This window comes from Equus asinus, chromosome 8 (assembly GCF_041296235.1).
Source record: "Equus asinus isolate D_3611 breed Donkey chromosome 8, EquAss-T2T_v2, whole genome shotgun sequence".
Taxonomy (NCBI): Eukaryota; Metazoa; Chordata; class Mammalia; order Perissodactyla; family Equidae; genus Equus; species Equus asinus.
This window is the reverse complement of record NC_091797.1, coordinates 33,499,983-33,505,982: the sequence shown is the minus strand read 5'-3', so window position 1 is coordinate 33,505,982 and position 6,000 is coordinate 33,499,983. Positions and strand designations below refer to the sequence as shown.

The window sequence follows — 6,000 nt, the reverse complement described above, 5'->3', positions numbered from 1 at the left end:
AAAACATCAGAAGTCACTCACATGCTGCTAAAAGAAATTATCCCTAGGTTTGGTCTGCCTGATGCCTTGCAGAGTGATAACCAGCTTTTGTCTCCCAAATAACCCAACAAGTGTCCAGTACCTTAGGCATCCAATGGATATTACACTCAGCTTGGAGACCTCAATCAACTGGAAAGACGGAGAAAATAAATCACCCCTTAAGAAGACCATTGCCAAATTCTGCCCGGAAACACAACTAACTTGGGATAAGTCACTGCCCCTTGCCTTGCTACAGGTTAGAGCAGCTCCCTGAAGTGGACTTAAATTGAGTTCTTTCAAAATTCTATATGAGAGACCCTTCAGCCATCTTCCCCTGGGACTGAATCTCTGAACATTTTAACGAATGTTATAATTACTAATTATGTTCAATCATTAAGCTCTGTATTAATTTCTGTCCAGGAGTTTGCTTCTCATAGGTCTGCCTATCTGTCTGACATCCTACTACACACCTTCCAATCTGGTGATCATGTCTTGCTGAAAAGTTGGAGAGATGAGGGACCCAAAAACCAGTTGTCACTCAAATGCATGGGCCCCTTTGAGATTCTTCTCACCACTCACTCATCACTAAACTTACCGGCATAAAACCCTGGATACATCAGTCCCGGATCAAGGCAGCCCCCAATTCACAGGAAAGTATCCCACCTGGATTGAGGGGAAAGTGGGTGGCAGAACCCCTTCAAGAGCTAAAATATGTCTTAAAAAGAAAAACCTTTGAACTCGTCTATCTAACCCTTCTTCTTACAGTTCGATATTAATCTTTCTTAAATGCCTATCTGCCATGAACTCCAAATTGATCAAGTCGTTAACACAACAGCTTCCCTTAAGGGACGCCTCTGATGGATTCAAAAGGACAGTAACTCTTTTTCTTGCTATGGTCCCCGTACGACGTCCTGATTCAGCAGGAAGTAGCTCAAGAAAGTACGATGCCCTGTCTCCCCCTTGACCATAAGATTATGGGTTACTACTGATAGGGGTGGGTGGGGATTGTAAGTGAGCCTAAGTGAGGCCATCTTGTGATGCTAAATGGCCCCAGCCCCTCCTCTGTGTGACTACTCACTGCTCTGCACCTACCCCAAACAAATTCACAGGCTCTCTTCATTCATGGCCTCCACTTACATATGTACTCCCCAATAGCTTGACAAATTAAAACTTTGCTCTGTCATGCCTGAAGGAAACCCCTTCATTACTGCCCATTTCCCCTATATAACTGCCTCAAGATTCTGTAATCTTTGAAGATGGGTTTTTGAGACATTAGTCACCATCTTCTGATTGACAGGCTAATCTAATCTAGTTAAACTTCCTTTCTTGATCCCTAACTCGTTGTGATTAATTGGCTCAGATGGTAGTGAGCAGAGTGAGCCCATTGCTCACTATCAATTCTGGAGACCCAGATGGGACCCTAGCCTCTGCCCGTGGCTAGTCGACTTGGAGGAAACTACTTTGAGATTTTTCCCTGTGACCGTCTGGTGGCTTTTGCTTTCTCTTTTTTTCCACCTGGGGAATTCCCCTTGTGGCTTCCTCACTTGACGAATGCCTCTAACACTTCAGTGATCCGGAAACCAAGGATTGGATGGTAACGTTTTTCTGCTGTGGATGGCATGGCCTTACTCCAGAATCCCAGCTGCCAGCATGCGATTCTTCCACTGGTATTTGCCTTTAGCTCCACACGGCATCTTTTCCACCACTGACACCTCCAACACCATCAGGTCTGATGGACGGTGGCTGATTACACCACAGCCTGGAACTGCTGCAGTGTCCTTTCATGTCCAAGCCCCACTCAGAGCTGGCATCCTTCTACGTCACCTGGAATATGGCCACACAATATACCCAGGTGTGGAATGTGTTGTCAGAACACAAAATAGGCCTACCAGGCAGTGTGCTTCCTTCTTTGCAGTGAGGGATGCAAGATGCCCTGATTGTCTTTGACTTTGGAGGGGACATCCCTGCATGCCCCTAACCACTGGACCTCTAGAACCGAATTGAGGCAGCCGCTCCCTGAGTCTCTGTCAGATTTATCTTCCACTCTCTGGAGTGCACATGCTTTACCAGGCCTGCAGCATTACTCATCCATCCCAATCAACATGAGGTTGTCAATTAAATGAACTAACGTGATATTCTATGTGATGTCCAGGAGGTCCAGATCTCTTAAAACAATATCATGGAAGAATGGAGAGTTAAAAGAGCTCTGAGGCAAACCATAAATAAATGTTATTGTTCCTTCTGTATGCATGCTAATCATTCCACGTCCACATTTATAACAGAAATAAAAAAGAGCAGACTCACCAAATCTACAGCCACATACCGTGTGCCTGAGGCCTCACTAACCTGCTCTAGCAGTGACATCACATCCAGCACAGCAGCTGCATCAGGACCACTACTTGGTTGAGTCTGAAGTAGCTCATGCATCCTTTAGACCGCATCTGGTTCCTACAGGGACAGATTGCTGAATTAACTAGAGATAATAGGCCACACCACAATGGTCCCTGCATCCATCAGGTCTCTAATGGGGGTGCTAACTCCTACAATACCTGCAAAACCTCCACAATGCCTGCCCTTGGGACACAGTATCATTTCTGATTTGACCAAGATGGGGTCAATTTCAGAGGTTTCCTTGGTCTACAGCACAAAGAGAGACCTTATTCCACAGACCAGGGACCCCGTGTGGAGGTTATTTCAACTGTCAAGTATATCCTTTCCAATTATGCAATCAAGGAAGGGGGATGATTGCTGGGTGGGTCTGGGTCTCATTCTGAGCCACACTTTGTCAAGGACTCCGTTTATTACCTGGCCTCTAAATGCCCCACTATAATAGGGGGACATGATTGATGCTGTGGGTATCAATGCAATTTCCAGGCAATATATGAAAAATATATGATGAAATAATACTACCAGTGTTCCTTAGGCCACCTTGCAAGAAGATGAGTAGGAGAGATGGAGATCAGAGAATGGAAAGCATGGAAACTCTGGAAGGGCTGGGTTATTGGCAATTACAAGGTCTAGGGGTACAAGGGAGTGGGGGCCCTGGGAGAGCCGAGTAGGAGGTCATGGAGGAGAGGAGTTCAGGGAAAGGAGAGGTCAGGGAGTGAGAGCATCCTCTCTGCTGTGTGGTTTCTATCACTGCCATAAAAATTACCATAGACCTAGTGGCTTAAACAACACCCGTTTATTATCTCATGGTTATGTAGGTTACAAGTCCAACAGGTTCTCACTGGGCTGAGATCAAGGTGTCGCATGTTGTGTTCCTTACTGGGGATGCTGGAAGAATCCACTTCCAAGCTGGTTTAGGCTGTTCTCTCAATTCACTTCTTTGCAGATGTAAGGCTGAGGTCTTCATTTCCCTGCTGGCTGTCAGCTGGAGCCACTCTTAGCCCATAGAGGATCTCTTCAGTCCTCCAACATGGGCCCCTACAGCACACCAGTCTTTCTCCCACTTGAGACCTCTCTGATTTCCCCTCTGCCACGTCTCCTCTAGAGCATCACTCTGATTTCAGCCAGAGAAAATTCTCATCTTTTAAGGATTCATGTCATTTGTTTGGGCCCACCCAGATAATCCACAATAATCTCCCTACCAGGATAATCCCTCTATTTTAAGGTCCTTAAACTGAATTTGCTGTTAGTGCCATCAAGTTGGTCTGACTCCTAGCAATCCTGCGTACAGCAGAGCAGAACCCTGCCTGGTCTTTTTGAGCCATCCTCTCACCTTCTGGAACTGTAGTAGACAACGCTCACACTGCTATTCATAGGGTTTTCATTGCAATTCTTGTAAGAAGTGAGTGGCCATGTCCTTCTTCTTAGTCTGTCTTAGTCTAGAAGCTCCACTGAAACCTGTCTATCATGGGTGACCCTGCTGGTATTTGAAATACTGGTGGCATAGCTCTAAGCATCACAGCAACATGCAACTGCCATTGTGTGACAACAGACAGACAGGTACTGTGGTTCCCTGACCATGCAATGAACCTGGGCTATCACGGAGAGCACCGAATCTTAACCACTAGACCACCAGGGCTGTCTTAGCCTTAATTACACTGCCAAAATCCCTTTTGAGATGTAAGGCAACCTATTCATAAATTCCAAGGATTAGGGCATGGGCATCTTTGGGGACCACTATTCAGCTTACCACATCTCATGCTGAAACCACCAAGGATCAAGGCAATAGCACTGCTGGAGACAGTGACAGTGAGCCAGGCCCGAAGAGTGGAGGAATGAGGGGCATGGTCTGGAAGTCCATAGGGAACACATACAGTGAGGGGATTGGGGGTGCTGATCTGATGACAGAAGATTCACATCTGAAGATGTTAGGAAAAGAGGGAGGAACAAAGGTCTGAGAGCAGCAATGATGAGCAAGGGCCCCACTCATCTCCAGGTCCAGGGATACAAGGTCTGTGGGAGAGGAAACACCTCGTGGGAGAGGACTCCAGAGGGAACCATGTCCTCAGGGAGACCCAGGTTTCTGTCAGAGCTGAGATGTGAAGGGAACATCGTGAGAGAGGTCTTTGGAGATTTTGCTGATCATGGGCTGAGAACTGCAGGGGGCGCAGTAGATAGGTTTCAGGAGTTGGTGAGGGGGTGCGAGAGGAGACAGAAGAGGGGTGTACAGAGCCTTGTGGAGGTGAGAGTGAAGGATATTTGGGGGACCAGGAGTGACTGACACAAACAGAGGAAAGGACATAGTGATATTAGTCCTGGTGGATTCAAGGCAGATAATGAGGGTGAGTCTGTGAGAAATGAAGGTGGGGAGGAGCAGCGGTTTGGGGCTCTCACTTGGACTCTGTCAAAGGAGATAAAGAGGCTGGGGGTGATTGGGTCTTGGTTTTAGTCTGTGGACCACTTCTCGACCCCCTGATTATGGGATGGAGCGCCTGAAGGAGAGGAGGGGCCTAGAGGATGTGCATATGTTCACTCTTCACCCTGAGGGAGGCGAGTGTGCTCACACCTGGTCTCAGGTCTGCCTGACACCTGCTGTTGGAGATGTGACTTCTGGGCCACCCTGTGTGACCCCCTGATTATGGGATGGAGCGCCTGAAGGAGAGCAAGGGCCTATAGGATGTGCATATGTTCACTCTTCCCACCCTGAGGGAGGCGAGTGTGCTCACACCTGGTCTCAGGTCTGCCTGACACCTGCTGTTGGAGATGTGACTTCTGGGCCACCACGTGTGACCCCTGGCACAGGGATCCCTCTTCTGTCCTACTAGGGGGGACAGAAAGCCTAGGGCAGCTGTGCTCCTAGTCTCAATAGTCCCAATGTGCATGTCCACACTATGGAATATTATGTAGACACTGAGATGTTCCCAAGTAAGAGATGATTTTATTCACAAAACTGAGAAATAGGCAGCAGGAGAAAATCTTTCCACTTTCCAGTTTCCTGGAGTGTTGACATCAAGGGGCTGGGAGAGAGGGTGCAAGAAGAAGGAAACCTCAGAGATGGCACAGGCAACACTGAGCTCTCCTCTTCTCCAAATGAAAGACACTCGGAGGAAAATTAAAAGAATTTTATATTATTTTGACATTGTAGAGTATTAGGGAAATATAGTTATTTTCTTCAGTGTAATAACATAGTTTGAATAAAAAGGTTATTTTTAGTAGATGAATATCGAACTCTTTAGGTATAAGAGTCATGATGTTGCAGGTGATTTTCAAGTATTTTGGCAAAAATTATAGCCATATTATTTATTACATACATAAAGAAAATACAGGAAAATATTAAGATGATTAAAACTAGAATGATCATTGTACTATTCTTTCAAACTGGAAGTATGTTTGAAATTTTTTACAATAATTTGGATAAAATTTTTAAAATAACAATGCATAATGACATGAAAAACGCTCACAATATAACACGGAATGAAAATTCGGCTTCAAGAGTGTGCGTGTGTGAGAATTGTGTCCGTGTGTGCCAATGTGTGTGTGTGTGTTCTGTGTATGAATATGTCAGTGTGTCTGACAATGTCTTTGCATTGGTGT

The 6,000-nt window shown here is 46.0% G+C and overlaps 1 protein-coding gene across 3 annotated transcripts in view; it reads right to left on the bottom strand.

Moving 5' to 3' along the window:
• Positions 1–2,364: 2,364 nt before the first annotated feature.
• LOC106825028 (class I histocompatibility antigen, Gogo-B*0101 alpha chain) overlaps positions 2,365–6,000 on the bottom strand; it is a 192,503-nt gene continuing 188,867 nt past the window's right edge. For all 3 annotated transcript variants that reach the window (XR_011505062.1, XR_011505064.1, XR_011505065.1), the window contains one exon: positions 2,365–2,466. The gene's annotated coding sequence lies outside the window, so the exon portion shown is untranslated. The remainder of the gene's footprint in view (positions 2,467–6,000) is intronic.